General features: G+C 42.5%; 1 protein-coding gene across 1 annotated transcript in view; it reads right to left on the reverse strand.

The window, feature by feature from the left end:
• The window catches only part of WNT7B (Wnt family member 7B), a 147742-nt gene that overhangs the window by 14528 nt on the left and 114235 nt on the right, over positions 1-18979 (reverse strand). The window lies entirely within an intron of this gene.

The raw sequence follows: 18979 nt of genomic DNA on the forward strand, positions 1-18979 counted from the left end.
CCTTGTGAAGGCTTAACAAATACCATGCCCAGTAAGGTGGCGAGTGTGTCGTGACAAGGATAGGACTCAAGTGGAGAAGGCTGTCCATACATCCTTATTAGGATGCAGGTAGAGCTGGTCAGTGATGATAAATACTGATTAAAACCTGAGATGACCATAAGATGTAGATTTTAGAGCAGCGGTTTTTCTGGAGGCTGGATGGTCTTTTGTTTTATGTTTATTGTTGCTCACTTTTATTTACTCTCAATTTTGCCTTAATAAAGCTGCAGCCTTTCCCCACCAATCCTCTGAATCCAAATTCTGTTGTACCTTGGTGCAGTTTGTTAAGAGTATGGAACTACTGGCATTTCAGAGCACTATATTCATAGTAGATTGATTTCAATAGGGGCTTTTCTAAAGAATACTTTGAAATAGCTGACATGCTGTCGTGCAAATACTGTCTTAATCCTCACAAAGTTTAGTAATGGCTTTTATGGTATCATTACTTGTCCTAATTAGGTGATAATGTCTCTTGAAACTCAATATATGAAAAGATGCCTCATCACTTCAGTGGACACTGAAAAACAAAAATATACAGATGACAAGAGTTAAATTAAAATAACATGAAAATTGCAAGACCTATCTAAGAAAGCAAGGACATCCATGATTTAGAATTCATTAAAATCCCAATACTTAGACAAAACGGTGCCCAGCTGCATCTTGTAACAAGCCTGGAGTGCATGCATCCATCCCTGCAGTACATTTCAAGACCTTGACTGGCAGCTATGTGAGGTGAAAGCATCACTTGACAGCAACCTGGCGATGAGGCTTCCTTTAAGAGAGAGCTGGCCCAGACAGATAAGGGAAACTTGGGGTCAGGAAAGGGACTCTGTACCAGCCAGGTAGAACATCTGGTGGGAGATACTTGCAGGGAGCAGGATCAGAAGACTTGTCTGGGAAAGGTTTTGGGTGAAGCTAGGAAGGAGGCTTGGTTTTGAGAGGACTTAGGGGCTGTGAAATCTAGTTGGAGGAGCAGGTAAGCCTGGGGAAGAGGGCTGGAAGACTTGAGTTGAGCTGAGCTGTTCTGTTTTGTGAAATAAACCAGATTCCAGTAAGTGGATACACTTGAACCATTTGTGTACATTTTGGGGGGAGCTAAGTAGAAACCAAGGTAGAAGGCCTTATAATCAGACCAGGTAAACTGACCCATGCACATATCCCATGGACCGAGTTACACATTGTGTATATGTTGGTCAGAAAATGTGTCAAAGAATTGTGACTGGCACCATTCCAGTATTCAGTGGGTGTGCGGAATGAATGTAATGAAGACAGTGAATGGGGTGTAGCAGGAACACCAAAATGGGAGGGAATGATGCTGAGAGGAACCATGCAGGACTGTGTGATGGGGGAAGGATGGCCAGGCTGTGCAGGCTGGAATGGCAAGGAGGGCGAGGTGCTGGGGAATGCGGGCTGGTTGAGAGAGGGTTGCGGGATGGTGTACAGCCGGATTGGGAAGTTGGTCTGGGGTTTTTCACAGCTGTTTACTTCTCGAATAGGCCCTGATCCAACTCCCATTAAGTCCACCAAAAGACACTCCCTGGGCTTCATTTGGAGTTGGATTAGAACACTTTGTACTGCCCTATTATTGTTTATAACATTTCTTCCTCTGATTTCTCTGTTCACATTCAACAGCAAAACTTCTGCCATCATCATTTTCCTCCTCCTTTGGTGACCAACCCCTATACTGCTACTGCAGAGGAATTCACAGCATGTTACTGAAATGATTTAATGCCCACACACAAAGCTTTGACTGTTACTTTTTGAGTGGCCTAACAGATACAAAGCAAAACAAATCTTCAAGGGGAAAAAATAGAAATAATCTCATAAACTGTTTAATTTTCATATTAGGATTTACAACAGTCCTAGCTAGGGTGACCAGATATCCTGATTTTATAGGGACAGTTCTGATATTTGGGACTTTGTCTTATATAGGTGTCTATTACCCTCCATCCCCGTCCTGATTTTTCAGACTTGCTGTCTGGTCACCCTAGTCCTAGTGGTTCTGAAATAGCACATGCACAGAGCATTTTTTTGTTTGTTCATTCATTTCAATTATTCATAGACAGCTTCCTGAAAGCACCTTCAACCCCTGGTGACTTCAATGAAGTATAAGGAGACAGAGCAGTGTACATGATGGGGTCCTACATTTGTTTTTGCCCCTTTTAATTGTTTGCTCAATGTAATTAACATAAAAAGAAAATCGAATGTTTAATTGTGGTGGGTTTAGTTTTTTTGGGTTGTTTTAGGTTTTTTTTTTTTAATGCATTGCCAGATTTCTGATACAATATAAAGTAGAGAGAAAATCCTCCCACCACCTGTGTCTAATCTCAAAATATATAAGTATTAGAAAAAGGCAGGGGAGCCAAGCAAGGAGATCCTAAAATGTAAACCCATCTTTGTGGCTCAAGGCAAGTCAATTCATCTCTCTACCTCAGCTTTCCGATTTGTAACCAGTAGAAAGTAATACGTACCCCACAGGGGAAGAGTTGGGCAAATTTTTTCAATCAAAACTATTTTTCAGCAAAAAATTCAGGGTTATCTATACCAAAATGTTTTGCTAGTTCATTTTGATTTTGCCAATTTTTTTTCCTTTCTGGGAAAAAAAATCCAAAGAAATCTAAACATTTTGTTTAGACATTTTTGAAACACAGTGTTTGGATTTTTTTGTTTGTTTGTTTGAAATTACTTTTTGTTTGAAAATTTTCTTTAGTTTTATTTTAACAAATTCAAATATATTTTAAAAAATCCCAGAATTTCATTCAACCCAAAACCATTGTTTTACATTTCAACCAAATCTATTTATTTCTGAAAAGGAAGAAGAAAGAAAATGGGCTATTTTTTAACTAGATGTTAGACAAGTTCAGATTTTCCCTATCTTCAAACGAGAATGAGGCTGAGGATCATTTAGAGATGATGTTTAGCAGTGTCCCAAGCTCCATGGTGATATTTTAGTGATTACTTTTATCATTATTTATTAATTATATTGCGGTAGCACTTAGAGCAGAGGCAGGGGTGCCGAAATAGGAGGGCCAAGGGGCCATAGCCCTCCCACTTTTTGAAAGTGGATGGACCTGGCCCCACCTCTCCTGGCCAGGCTGGCAGCAGTAGCCTGGCCAGCTGTGGAGCACCGCTGACCCTCCACCTGCCCGGAGTGTGGGGGTCGAGAGTAGGTCCCGGCCTGTGTCCTCACCTCATGGGCCCCCCCTGCCCACCCAGGGCAGGAGGGTCCGCAGCTCCCCGCAGCTGCCTGAGCACAGGTCTTACCTGGATCTGGCTCTGGCTGGCGGGCCACAGCCTAGCCATGGTAAAAGCCTAGGGTTGCCAACAGGGCCGGCTCCAGGGTTTTTGCCGCCCCAAGCGGTGCAAAAAAATAATAATAATTAAAAAAAGCTGCGATCGCGATCTGCGGCGGCAATTCGGCAGGAGGTCCTTCGCTCCGAGCGGAGGTGAGGGACCGTCCGCCGAATTGCCACCGAATAGCTGGACGTGCCGCCCCTCTCTGGAGTGGCTGCCCCAAGCACCTGCTTGGCAAGCTGGTGCCTGGAGCCGGCCCCGGGTGCCAAGTGTCTAATCGCACAAACCCAAACACGCTTGCTCCGCCCGCTGTCCTGCCCCTTCCCTGAGGCCCCGCCCCTTCCCCAAGGCCCTGCCCTCCGCTCACTCCATTCCCCCCCCCCATCATTCACTCTCCCTGCCCCAAAGTGCTTACAGTCTAAATAGACAAGCCAGACAACGGGCAGGGAAGCAAAGAGATGGCAAATATCAAATTAGTTCCTTGGGATATTGTTGTTTTTGTTTTCTTTATTTTATTTTCCTTGGGTGCTTTTGGTTTTTTTATTTAAACTATATATATAGTGGGAGATGGTGTAAGCAGACAGAAGTGGGAGGAGAGGACGTAATGGGGACAGAGGAGTGGGAAAAGGAAGGGCAGTGTAGAGGGCAGAAGGAATCATGGGAAGTGACTAGCAGGGCACAAAGAGAACTTGGCAGACTGGAGATTCTGCTCCATTAATGACTGCAAGGTGCTCAGACACTATGGGAGTAGTGCATTAGAAAAGCGAATAAATAAATACATTCCTTTCTGTTGCTGTAAGCAACACCACGTCTGCCAACTATTATATTCACCCGGAGATGGACTGCGAACAGACTTTAAAAAAAATATTTTTAAGCTCAACTTTAACACATTGCCAGAGCAGAAGATACACCATTTTAGAGAGGCCACTTTGTCACTGGTCTGTCCAGGAGTTTTCACAAGCCCTCAAGTCAGTTGTGGTAAACTGAAGGATATTCTGTGTTCCCTCCACTACACCCTTGATTATCTTTTAGAGCAGAAGGAAGTTTCTTTCACCCACTTGAGAGCCATGACAATGATCATTAACTGCAATCATGGTATAGTACAAACTGGGAACCCCACTGACTGGATGGAAGGACCATTTGTTCCACCTCAGTGCAGCTCTAGAATACAATGGACTCATTTCTGGTTTGTGAAGTGGACTCCTTTAGCATGTTAATACATCGTACCCTGCATAGAATGAGATTTTTGAAACAGAAGATATTGTGAACCTCATCTTGAACATTAGTCTAAGCCAGCATGTTAGCAACCTTCTCAGCTGTGGTCATCAATAATCTTTTATTATAAAATGTAAATCAGAAAAAAACAATAAGGTCATCTCATTAATACTTTGGTTAGACTGTCCCAACCCCTTGCCCCTCCCATAACTCTTAATCAAGTTATTATTATATGCCCACCAATGTGACTTTAAATAATGGTTGTTATCTTTGAGTACCATCAGTTTCAACTAAAAACAAGGTTAAAAAATGCTTTGTCTGGTGTCAAGGAAGAAAATCCAATTCCTAATTGAATTTTGAAAACATAGAATGGTAATGGTGTTATCGGATAGCTCAGCTAGAACATGTCCCTCAACACAACCTAAAATGAATTTAATCTTTTTAAGTAAAGGCAATAGGAGGTGGTGACCCTTCAATTTACCAGGGCATGTTGGATTTGCCGTGTGCCTTCCACACTGGGTCAATACCATTTATATGTGTGCATCTACCAACATTTGCATTCTAACTGCAGATTTTTAAAAAGTATAATAAAAAATTGCGAATATAACACACTATCTTCTTGCTTTCAAATGATTTTAGGAAACAAAGCCTGATAAGACCTCAGTTCTCCATTAACATAAGTAAATCCTGATTAGACAGAGTAGGGATGTAGGATCAGTATTTTCCTCAGCCAACTATTTCTGACAGATGGGGTGAGAGCAGTCTATCTGTTCTGTGTTGGAATCTTGGACCAGCCTATAGTCCACATCTAATTTATGTAATTTCTGACTAATTTTTAGACTGCTAACATAGCACTACACTTAGTATGGTCCATTGTGGAAATTATTACAAGTTCCATAATTGCTATAGTTTACTTCATTTGAGTGTACGTATACATCGCAGCATATTTTCACAGTAAAACCACACTCAGGAAAGGCTCATATATACTAAATAGATATTTTGATCATTCAGCTGTGGCTGCAGGGTTTTGAGTTCAACTGTTTGAATTACAGGCTACTTTTACTACTGTTTTTTCCTAAATATTTTTATTTCATACATCATTCAAAGAATTGTTTCATCAGGAACTAAGTAAATAAAGGATGCCACTGAAAATAGGTTATTTTAACTTGAAGTATTAGACTATGTGATGTACACTTTTTAGCCAGTAATTTTGCTAATGTTGGATTAGCCATGTTAACAAAGGTGTATATAGGCTTGGTAGAATTCAATTTTTTTAAAATACTTTTGATTGTTAATAACTCTGTTTATTTTAAAGCAATTTTTTAGATGTCTATCCATTTAAATTTTCACAGATGCACAAAATTATGGGTTTTAAGCATTTTTAAAATGTTTATCGTTTAAATTTTCACATTTGTGGGAAGTTATGGGGAACAAACTTTGGGTGTGTGTGTCAGAAAATAATTATTTTATGATAGTAGCTGTTGAGATTCAAAAAGTTATAGCTTTATAACCATTAAACCGCAAGTTGCCAACATCACTTGTCAAAATATAAAAACATTCTTAAATCAAACTCTAATAAGTTCTCAAGCAGCATTTTACTTACTTTGCCTATCCATAAATTTCAAATATTGTCAATGGAAATATATATATTGTTTGCTGGTGTGTGTGTGTGTAAACCACACACCTTCTGGGTGTGGTGTTCTGTCCCATCTAGTGGCACCGAGACCACTTAGAGAGAGATTAATGGGTCTGCTCTACAGCCTTAACTAACAGCCATATGGCTTTTAGCTCATGCAGTAGAGGCTCATGCACTAAGCTCCGGGGGTCCCAGGTTCAATCCAGCCAGGGTCTGTTGGTGTTACATGTGCATAGTGAAATCCATATTTACCAACATTCACTCATAAAAATCAAATCCTTCCAAGCCTCTGTATACATATTATACTAACAAGACAATGATACTAAACAAAATTAATTTCAAAATAGATTTGTAAAATCTACAATGATGTGGTACATTCCTGTAAAAGTCAATAGGATGCAGTACTAGACCTAGGTTGAGTTTATTGCAAAACCTATCCTTTTGCACGTGTCTTCCTCCCAGATGAAGGCCAAAGAAGAATCCTGCGTAATTTCTTATGGGCAATGGATATACCTAAAAAACTAAACTAAAATTAAGCAACAGCATCCGAGGAAGGGATGGATAGAGATCTTTGCAGGCAAATTTAGTGCGTTTCATAACGTTATGGCTGATGTTTTATTTACCATTTTGAAGAGCACATTAGAAATTTTGAGAGAGAATATTAAAAATTCCTTTCTTTGGGCTTAATCCAAAGATCACAGAAATCAATGGGAGTCTTTCCACTGTCTCCAATGGGCTCTGGATCAGGTCTTTTTGTCTCCTTGCATTTTCAGTAGTTTAATCTAAAAGATTGACACAAGGATGGATATAGTTTCTTTAAGGTTGCTGTTTGGTACCCACAACTCTAACTTCAGTGTCAAATGATTAAAGCACTTTCAGACTTTAAGGAATTTCTAGCTGCCTCTGAATAACTTTTAGCAAACTTCACCTTCTAACCTCAAAAATTAGGAAAAAGAGAGGGACAATAATATATCCCCTTAGACTGTGTTCTCCCTTTTCTCTATCAACACGTACTATATCACCACAATCAACCACAATATGGTCTTAATGTGATTTTAGAACCAAGGTTAAGGGAAACAGCTACAACAGCCAAATAACTCAACAAGGTAAGAACTATATAACCTATTTGAGTCAGCAGAATATATACATATTCTTTATGCTGTTCAAAAGCCAGATAGTGCTCTCTACAGACTTGTGGAAGACCAACCCGTTTAAGTGTTAATTTCAGGATGCCTGACTTGTGGTCCAGTGAAGAACAGTTGAATTAAGGGTACACATTGGATCTCAGAGAGGAAGATCAAAGCCACGCAATTTAACAGTCCTCATGCCAGTCTGAGAAGGGTCATATAACCAGGGTCAAGTTGACAAAAGTTATACCCCTGTCACAAGTCAGTATCCCCTGAATCCCATGATTGCTGTTACACCTTCCCTTTCAAAAAAGCAATCACATCAAATGAACTAGAACTTGAACTGAAAAAAACAAAAAACAAAAAAAACCAACTACAAATGAATACTGCCAGCTAACAAAACACACAAAGGGAGACCTCTACAGTGGAGTCAAGGTAGGTGACCCCAAACTTCCTGACAGATGAGAGGATTATTTTGCGTCTTATTATATATCTGTCAATAACCACTAACTCTGAACCTCAGTGGAGTTCTGATCATACGGAAACTTGTTCTTAGAACAATTCTTTCTGCTTATGCCTGTTCAGCTGCTGAGACAGACCTGCCATCTGGAGCCTGTTTGCTGCTCCTGGTGTTTTTCATTGTCAGTGGCTGAGTGAGCATGTGTTACTCCTGTCAGTGCACCATATCCTGTAGCGCTTTCCTTGAACAGAACAGATGAACTTGATGTGGATTGTATAGATATTACCTGGACATGTTGCCAGACACTTTCTGTTTGGAATCTAATATTCCCTCCCAGTTGCAGTATGGAGTAACTGTTTGGCATTTTTGTTACAGTATTTTTTCCCCCCAGTTTCCTGGCATATAGTCTTTTTTTTTAACTACTGTAGTATTACTTGTCTGCAGGTATGTCAACACACTTGAAGGTGTAATTTCCAACTCGGGCTAAAATTAGCAGTGTAGTCAGAGCAGTGAGAGCAGCAGAAAGGGCTAACCACCCCAAGTCTGCATCATGGGTTTCAGATGGGATTCTACTCAATAGGACTAGCCCATCCCTCCTCCCATGCACTGCTATTTTTAGCTCACTAGCTCTCATCGAGCTAGCATGGGCGTGTGTACCTAAACTGGAAATTACACCTCCAACTCCAGTGTAGACATACTCTGTCTCAAAAAAACTTTTAGAAGATGATATTAAGAATTTGATCTTTTGCCCAAGAACTTTGGAGCTGGTGATCTTAATAAGGCATTCTGAGGTGTTAAGTGACATTTTAGGCATGCTAAATATGGATCTCTTGAATGTATTAGGCACTTTTCTAGTCAAGGTGTTTGTTACATTGCACTACTTTTGCTGTTCACTTACTTGACTGTGCATGGTAAGGACTTGAAGTATGGTGTGCTTGAACTGATATATCAAAAAGATTTGCTAAAATGAGCCACTTGAAAATGCGGTCCAACATCTGTGAGTAACTCATCTTGAATCCTGTGTAATGCAAACTTTGCTACTTGATATGTAACAGCTGAAGTTCAAAAAAATATATATCAGAAGTAGTCCTTGGAGACTGTTTCCTGTTTAGTTCAAATAAATCTGCACTGACTTTGGACAAATGGCAGTCGGAGTTTCATGTGGTTTCAGTGGGTCTTTTGCATTCTGTTCCTTGTATTTATTGCAGATTTTATGTATGGGTGGGCACTGCGAATGATGCTTAGTATTTCAAACCTGAGGCTGTGTAGTATTATGACATGATATCCTATGTACAGAATTGCACCCTATGCAGCATTTTCATCCCTAGAGTCCCAATACATTTTTATGCTTGGAGATGCTGGGTTTTTCTGTTGGCCATTCATCTAGAATAATTCTCTCAAGTTCTTGTAAAATTGGGTAATTTTGTGTTGCTCATTTGGGTTTGTCAGACTTTCTTTTAAAAATGGGTAATATATGGGTAATATTTACGTCACACTTCTCTTCCTGCTGCCCCTTGGTTTCACTATTTATAGGTACTCTTGGAAGTATGTCAACTACAGGTCTATCTCATCTTACGCTGGGGTTACGTTCCGCAGTCAGCGCGTAAAGCGAAAACCGAGTATAGTCAAAATTATATTGAGTGTAATGGCGGTTGGAATCGCCCGCACTACAAGTACAGTATTTAAATTGTTATTTTTCTTTTTTTTGTTTTTGTTTTTTGTTTTTGCCAACCGTGTAAAGCTGAATTCGCGCATGTTAAATGCGCGTAAGATGCGACATAACTGTATAAGAACCTGCTTGTTATACCTGGGTTTTTTTTTCACATTTACTTAGTACTTTCCAAGTTCGTGATCATTTTCTAATCTTGGGGTGTGTAGCGAGGCGGTGGGATATCCCACAGCCCCGCTGAGGGTTGAACCTCCCCTAACACCAATGTGGGCGGAGCCACCGGGTCCGGCGCCTGCCCCTCGGAGGTCACGGTGCCAACCCGGAACTATAAAAGCCCGCCTGCAGAGCTCAGTGGAGAACAAGCCGGCCGAGAGAGCAGACGTCTGTGGCCGAGCTCCCGCTTGGGAGACAGCAGCAGGCTGCTGACTCACCAGGCCAGCCGAGCCTACCCCTCGCCCGTTACCCTGAGGAGGAGCCAAACCTACCCTTCGCTACCTACCCGGAGGAACCGATGCTCGTGGAGACCACCGAGGACACTAGTACGGCCCAGGTACCCTACGAGGAGGAGTGTGGAAGTAGCCCGGGGGCAGCCGACCCCAGTCTGGCTGTAACACTGCCAGAGCCTATGTCAGTGTGTTGCGGCCAGGATCCCCACTGACAGCAGCGAGTTTCCGCCCCTGCTAGGGCCCCGGGCTGGGACGCAGTGGAGTGGGAGGGCCTGCGTCCCCCCTGCCACCCACCCCTTGGGTGGCAGACTCCCCCTTTTTCCTGGCCTAGCGAGGCTGGGACCTCTCGTTCATAGACTCAGCCCCTGCTTAAGGGCCTGAGTTCCTAGCTATTTGATTGCTGCCCCGCCCTGACCTAGGGCCTGAGCTGCTACAAACCCATAGACTCAGCCCCTGCTTAAGGGCCTGAGTTCCTGGCTATTTGATTGCTGCCCCACCCTGACCTAGGGCCTGGGCTGCTACAACCACTGACTCAGCCCCTGCTTGAGGGCCTGAGCGCCACACTGCGTGGTTGCTGCCCCGCCCTGATTGAGGGCCCGGGGCTTTTTCTGACCTATTGGCTCAGCCCCTGCTTAAGGGCCTCAGCCCCTAACCGTGTGTTTGCTATCCCCCGCTACCGCTGGACCAGGACTGACGGTGGACCAGAGCGTGGCGGTGGGATACCCCACAGCCCAGCTGAGGGCAGAACCTCGGCCGAGACTTCTACAGGGTGATTTGCATAATTGCTTCTGTAATATGGCTTTCAACAATTTATGGTCTGTTTCTAACTCAAATAATTTGCCTCCAAATCATATTCAATAAACCGCTCACAACCAAAAGCTATTGTTAACATTTCTTTTTTAACTTGTGCATAATTCTGTTGTGGTCTAGTCCATGCATTGGGAGTTTGTTATTGGGTGGACTTTGTTCGACAGCTCATGTGAGGTAGGTGAATTAGCTGTGAATTTAGGGTGAGATTTTTAAAATACCTAAGGGAGTTGGGTGCTTTTAAAAAATCTCACCCTTAAAATACAGACATTCAATCTTTCACTTGCTTTTGCAAACTGTTCTTGTTAACCCAGAGCTAAAAGACAACCTATGTCTCATTCCTACAATAGAGGTAATTTGCAATGCAAAGTTTTGATCCAAAAAACACTGCCGCTTTCCTTTGTCAATGGTTTATCAAAACATGGTGCTAAGCACTCGTTTAAAGAGTGAAAGGGTCCATGACTCAAATAATATACAGTGCCTAAAATGTAAGGGAAAGATTCCAGATGCATTGTACTATTGAGAACAGTCTGTGCAGAGTGTCCCAGTCACAGTCTGCTGTGTTTTTACAATGCTGCTAATACCGTTAAAGCATAATTTGTAAAGTAATAGTTGGAACAGGGAGAGACTCCTGTGTGGCTTCTATTCCTGGCTCTACTAATGACTTGCTGTGGGGCATAATATTTCCACAACCACATTTTTGAAAATTACTAATGATTTGAGATGCCTCAATTTTTTGGTTCCCCACTTGAAACATCCGATTTTAAGAGAGTTAGAAAATGTAAGTCTTAAAATACTTTAGAGAGAGAGAGAAGGTGGACAAGGTAATATCTTTTATTGGACCAACTTCTGTTGGTGTGAGAGACCAGATTTTTCTCTTACACAGAGCTCTTCTTCAGGTCTGGGAAACATACTCAGGCCTTGGCTACACTGGCAATTCACAGCGCTGCACTTGCTGCACTCAGGGGTGTGAAAAAACACCCCCCTGAGCGCAGCAAGTGCAGCGCTGTAAAGCGCCAGTGTAATCAGCGCCTGCAGCGTTGCAAGCTATTCCCCTCGGAGAGGTGGAGTACTTGCAGCGCTGCAAGAGAGCTCTCGCAGCGCTGGCGGCACGACTACACTGTGCAGCGCTGTGAATCCGTGAGTGTAGCCAAGGCCTCAGAGAGTCACAGCAAAATACAAGGGGGAACAGATTTTTTAGCATAAGTAATTAACACATATTTCAAGGGACCATTCAAGGTGAAGTGGCCCCTTAACACCCATCCAGTCATGGAAGAAAGAAAGAGGGAGTAAAGGCAGCTGGTAGGGGGTTGGTAGTGTGTTATTGTAATAAGCCATGAATCTAGTGTCTCTGTTCAGTCCCTAATTTTTAGTGTCTAGCAAAGTTATTAATTTAAACACCAAGACTTGTCTTTTGAAAGTGTTGTGCAGGTTTCCTGTGAGGTCAGATATAGAGTGATCACTTTGTGAAAAGTGTTCACCCACAGGTGATGGGATGGTTTTGTCTTTTATCATTTTCCTGTGTAAGTTCATTTGAGAGTGTAGTGATTGGCTGGTTTCACCCACCTAGTTCTTATTGGGGCAATTGTCTCTCTCACCAGCAGAAGTTGGTCCAATAAAAGATACTACCTCACCCACCTTGTCTCTCTAATAGCCTGGGACCATGGGCAGCTGGTATAATAGGCATGGGGAGGCACTGCCTCCCCTAACACAGCTGTCCCTGCCACCCAACATCTGGGCCATGGTATCCCCCCTCCCACCTCTTCCCCTCCCTGCTCTGACCCTTCCCTGAGGCTCTCACCGCTTGCTGCTGCTAGGGTGAATCTTCCTCCTCTCCTCTCTTCTCCTCCACCCCATCCCCTTCCCCCATTGGAGGTCCATGCAGCTGCCGGCCACATCTCTCCTCACCCCCCACTCCCTGCGGGGCATGGTGTGTGTGTGAGAATGCAAGCGGGGAGTCAGTGGTAGACAGGGGTGCGTGAGGAGACGCGCAGAGGGGATCCCTGAGTAACTTTACGCAGGGAAAAAGCCTTCCAGAGACCTAGTAGCAGAGATCACTGAAACTGTTAAAAGGCCATTAAAGTGGTAATGAAGCCATTTAACAGGCATTTGCCAAGGCTCAGGAAGCCTTTGGCCACATTCAGCTGGCTTTTATATTGTAGGAAAATGTGTTATTGGGGTTAAAAGCAGTTTCCAAATGACGACCCTTCAGTTATTCTCTGTATCCAGAAGAAGTAAGTGCTAATCTGGCTCAAGGAGGAGCTGACATAGCCAGTGAGTTTATTTCTTGATCTAGTGATTTTATTCAAACCCAGTTTAAGTAAATGAGTCTGGCAGGGAATTCTGTGTAAGAAAGGTGATTAAACTACTGCCTTAGTGCAGGCTGTCAATGACAAGCACTTTTTCAAAAGGAGAGATTAGGCTTCAGTTTGGCACAGGTAGCCTGCCTGGCTTTCTGTCTCTCTCTATACAGCATACACCGAACTCCCTGCCGCGCAGAGGAGAATCTATCTGGCAATTGTGCTATACCTGTTGCCTGTTCAGTTCCCTTGGGGAATGTTATTAGTGCTTTAAGGTAAAGAGGGGAAAGGGTGTCAGGTGGGGGGGGCAGAGGCAGGTGAGGAGGCAAGCCAGCTGCACAGCAGGTGGTGGTGGGGTCTCGTGGTGGGCGGGGAAAGGGTCTAGCGGGGTGGGGGGTGAGAAGGCGAGCAGCAGGTGGGCGAGCGGCAGACGGACGGGGGAGGAGGCGAGCGGACGGGGGATCACGGGGAGGTGTGTGTGAAGGGGTGAGGGGTGAGTCAGCGGTGGGTGGGAGTGGGGCCTGGGGCAGAGCTGGTGTGGAGTGTGGGCCGAAGAGGCAGGACAAGGAGCTTGCCTCCCTCAGGAAGCCTGGGACCAACACGGCTACAACACTGCATACTAAAACACTTTGATATTCTTAAAGGGACTATGTAAAGCCAAATGTTGTAGTAATAAATGTACTAACTCATTCACGATCAACAGCGCGTACAGTCCTGTGAGTGCTCTGTGCATGGAACTTCCCTTTTTGCATGGGCATTTCACACAGCAAAAGCGGAGAAAACAGCATTTAAAAATAGGAAAATATGGTTATAATGTCACAAAAATTGGCAGAGAGAATCAGGGCAGCAGTAGTACTTTTAACACCATTTTTTACAATAGATTAGTTTTCAACTTGGCTGTGTCTCCTTAAAAACTCTGATGCTCTGTAACAGGGCCGTGCTAATGAGACATACAAAATCACTGAAGTCAATGGGAGTTCCATGTGTGAAGGTCTTGCAGAACCTGGCTCTTCATGAATAAAAACAGTCTAGGTTGGTTGTTCTACTTTACCATAAATGTCATTTCGTTATAGTTGAGTCACTATGGACCCAATTCTGCAAAGTGCCGAGCACTGTCAACTCCCATTAATTTTAATTGGAGCCTCGAGCCCTATCATTGGCTCATATTGTATGGACCGTTTGCTCTGACAACTTTAATTTTATTTAATTTAAATAAAATTTAAAGCCTGCCACAGACTTTGTGTGATCTTGGGCAAGTTACTTAGCCTCTCTGTGCCTCAGTTACCCATCTGTAAAATAGGGATAATGGCACTGCCCTACCTCCCAGAGGTGTTGCTAGGATAAATACATTGAAATTGTATGGTGCTCATTAATTATTTAAATAATTAAATAAATATTGTAATAATTAAAACAATCACAATGAAACGATGATGAAATGCTGTATACTGTGCAGAACCTTATTTTATGTATTCTTCACTGCCATTTGCATGATGTCATCTTTTTCTGTATTATGTTATGTCATGTGTAACCGGGAAAACAAATTCCTTGGGGCAGTGGTCATGTCTTTATTGTGTTGTAAATCACCATGCACACCTGGGCGCTTGCTGCAGAAACATGTTAAATAACACCTTTTAAAAGGATCCCTGAATTAAGGATAGTTTTAAGTATTAAACTGCGGTTTCTAGGCACACTAATGTGTGCTCAGAATAGAATGGCAGCTCTAACGTCGAAATGCCTTGTTTTTGTAGATTTTGGTCAGATCACTGGTGTTACTTGAATAGGTCTGTGCAGTGTCTTTTAGTAGTCCAGTACAATTGTTGTTATCATTTGTATTGCAGTAGCACCCAGAGACCCCCAACTGAATTTGGTGTTCCTGTGTGCTAATCATTGTGCATAGAAGAGTCAGGCTCTGCCACAAAGAGCTGACCATCAATAGACGACATACGGAGTGTGGTAGAAAGAAAATAGTATTTCTGTTTCACGGGCAGGGAACTGAGGCATAGACATTAAGGCCTCTATCCAACAAAGAAAACTGTGTGAGCACACCGAGCTGTCCAACTGTATGATTCTCTATGCAGGATTGGGGCCCAGCATCACTCAGAATATCAGTAGTAGAGCTGAGAACTGAAGCCAGACTTCCTGAATTCCAGTCCAATGGCTTAAGCACAAAAAAATCCTTCCTTTCAGGAGTAAGGCTTATTGAAGAGAAAAAGAATGGCCCAGTGGTTAGGGTACTAGTCTGGAACTTAGCAGACGTGGGTTCAATTCCTTGCCTGCCACAGACTTTGTGTGATCTTGGGCAAGTTACTTAGCCTCTCTGTGCCTCAGTTACCCATCTGTAAAATAGGGATAATGGCACTGCCCTACCTCCCAGAGGTGTTGCTAGGATAAATACATTGAAATTGTATGGTGCTCAGTTTCTATGGTGATGGAAACCATATAAGTTCTTACCTCTGTGTAATTGCTCAGAGTTTTCTAGAGCCCATAAAGTCTTAGAAGAAAGTGAACAAATATGTGGTATGGATCATTAGTAAATAGCACAGGAATGTAAAGGTGTAGTTAATTTGAAAAAGAGAAATGCCTATACTGTCTTAACGATAATGTCCTAATAATGATCTACTACATGGTCATTAGTATTGTCAAACTGTTATGATGTTATGCCTCCTAATTATTTTGTCCTCTTTTATGCTTTCAAAGTGCACTCTTAGACTTAAAAAAATTGTCAGTCATGTAACAAAATGCTGTCACCAATTTGCAAACCATTTCTCCCCACTTGAGAATTTACTTTTAGCAGAAACATATACATTGTTGATAAAATCAAATATCCACAAGAAAAGCTGTACCACACATTTGACCTAAGCACCTGAGAAAATTTAATGGAATAATCCAGTCAGGAGCAATCCTAGCTGTTTTGCCTGTCATGGTGGTAAATGTTTTCATCCTCTTCCCCACCCCACCCCCCATTCGGCCAGTAAATCAGGGGCAGAGTCACACAAAAAAACCGAGCGGCACAGCAGTTTGGCACCCGGGCAACTGCCTAGCCCTAAAACCAGCCCTGAATCCAGTTAGGGTGACCAGATAGCAAGTGTGAAAAATCAGGACGGGGGTGAGGGGTAACAGAAGCCCCTATAAAAAATGCCCCAAATATCGGGACTGTCCCTATAAAATCGGGACATCTGGTCATCCTGAATCCAGTAGACCCTATACCATGTGAAATGACTGGATTTGTTCTATTACATGGAATGCCTGCATGTGACACTGTGAGATTTAGCAGCTGTAGAATGTATGTGTTCTGATCTATATATGTTTTAGGAAAAAGCAGCACTAGGAAGTTGCCTTGTAATAGACTGTAAGCAGGTGGTGTTCCAACCCTAGGGTGACCAGACAGCAAGTGTGAAAAATCAGGACAGGGGTGGGGGGTAATAGGAGCCTATATAAGAAAAAGATCCAAAAATCGGGACTGTCCCTATAAAATCGGGACATCTGGTCACCCTATCCAACCCTGCGCTTAACACTCTACACCAACATTGGATAGAGTCAAAACTTTTCTTTTATTATTGACTTAAAATAACAACACATATAAACTTCCTGCCAGAGCTTTCTCTGAAGCTGGCTTTTTCTAATATTGCAGGACTCCAAGCAGGGCCGGCTCCAGCATTTCTGCCGCCCTAAGCAAAAAAAAAAAAAAAAAGTTGCAATCGCAACCGGCGGCGGCAGTTGGGGGGGGGGGGAAAGCCGCAATCGGCGGCAGCAGTTCGGCGGCAGGTCCTTTGCTCCTAGAGGGAGTGAGGGACCTGCCGCCCCCCAAATTGCCGCACGTGCCGCCCCTCTCCCTTGGCCGCCCCAAGCACCTGCTTGTTAAGCTGGTGCCTGGAGCCGGCCCTGACGACTAGTTCCCTCTGGCTCAAAAAGACACTCTAAGGCCAAGTCTACAGTTACAAGCTTACAGCGGCACAGATTTACCAATACAGTTGTACTGCTGTAAGATTGCTCGTGTAGCCATGTTATGCAGACAGGAGAGAGCTCTCCTCTTGACATAATAAAACCACCTCAACGAGCGGCTGTGGCTATATTGGCGGGAGAGCGTTTCCTGCTGACATAGCGCTGTGCACATGAGCACTTATGCCGGCAAAACTCATGTCGCTCAGGGGTGTGGTTTTTTCACACCCCTGAGAGACAAAAATTTTGCTGACATAAGTGCAGTGTAGACATGGCCTAATACTTTTGTATCCTGGATTGGGGCTAATGCGATACATTTAGTCTGGCGACCAGTGTGAAACAGCAGAATGGCTCTTCATCCTGGTGCAAGATTCTAGAATCTAACACCTTATTATATGGTGTAAGTATTTATGTGCATGCACTGGCCTGTGCCCACGAATTCTTTTTTTAAGTCCTATGAACACTAGTGCAGTCCTTGAAATGTCTAGATTTTGCAAATACATCCTTTCATAAACAGTTACAATGGAATTGCAATCACAAGGAAATCCGGTCCTCTCGAAAGTTTCTATGTGTGAGATACTGCTGATTTCAAATGAGATGCCTGAATTTACAGTATACAAAGTTAACCCCAATTATAAGGCAAGTGGTTTCTTTTTAGACATATAGTGTATTATACCTCTTCCACTAATTAATGGAGAGGAACACTCTAGAATAGCTGATTAAAGAAAGAAAGGCTAGTAATCTTTTTCACAAGTTGTTCACATTGGGTTCAGCATATTACTGGTGTCAAGATGGTCTTGCCTATTGAAAGATTTCTATGTCTGCAAAAACAAAATTTAAAAGGTTATTAATACTAATTTTAGAGGACAGTGGGAGTCCATGGACAATTCTGTCTGAGTAAGGACTGAAGAATCAGTCCCCTATATTGTAACATTGCATTGGTAGAAAATTATAGGCTAGGAACTTGTTGGAAATCTGCTAGCGAGGGTCATGCAACGAAACCAATATTCCATAGAACAAATTTGAGAACAGTTGAAATGGTGAAGGCTGGAATTAAAGTTGATAGTAACCGTTTAGAGATTTTGAGCACTAGATGTGAACTGTTTGAATTTCCTTTAGGGTTCTTCCACAGTGCATACACTTTGGGATGAAATGTCATGCCTTTCTATATATGCTGTAAAGAAAAAAAAATCTGCTCAATGCAAACTACATAACAGAGGTCTGCACAGCAAAGGTATAATACAATGAGAATTTAGAGTGATAAGATGGTTTTATAGATCTGGCTAATATATTGAAATGGTAACTTTTAGGATTAGCCAGCATAACAAAGTAGAATTGTTCAAGGCATATGGTGCATTTTCTCAGAGGTAGATAATTACTGTATTTGTTGTAGTATGTGTATTGAACATATCATTTGGCTGTCATGCAGTTAGCAGTAGGTGTTGTAGAAAAATTCATTTTGGGCCAGAGCTGCACTGATTTTTGCACCTGCTCAGAATCTAGTACTTTGTGTTTACAGAATTTAAATGTTTAACTGGGTGCCACTGAAATTTTGAGTTAACTCCTGGCAGTAGTTAAATTTACTGCAGTATCTGCAGTATTACCTATTCGGTATATAAGGAATGGGTAAATATCAGTATGTGATAAACATAACATGACTGATTCTTATTTGCGCTAAGACCTCTTTATCCAGTCTGACAGTGTGAAAGGGCTTTAAAGTGAGTATACATTTAATTGCTACAGTGGTGTAAAGGAACCTTAGTGCAAATGAGAATTTAGCCCCAAAATGCTGATAGCATCCATTCTAACTTAATATTTCTACATTATCCTGTATTATATTTTGTTTTGGAAAATAGAAAATATTAGATTAAAAACAGAAAGGTCCTCTATTAGTCTTAATAATTAGGATGAAAAGATTATGCTCCATACAGTGACACTTATTTTAGTAAATTTTCCTAGCTTGTCATATTATAATTCTACTCTGTTCCACCTAGGTATGAAAAAGAATAAACGTTTCTGAAAAGAAAAACACTACTTCTGCCCAGCC

This window comes from Chrysemys picta, chromosome 1 (assembly GCF_011386835.1).
Source record: "Chrysemys picta bellii isolate R12L10 chromosome 1, ASM1138683v2, whole genome shotgun sequence".
Classification (NCBI taxonomy): Eukaryota; Metazoa; Chordata; order Testudines; family Emydidae; genus Chrysemys; species Chrysemys picta.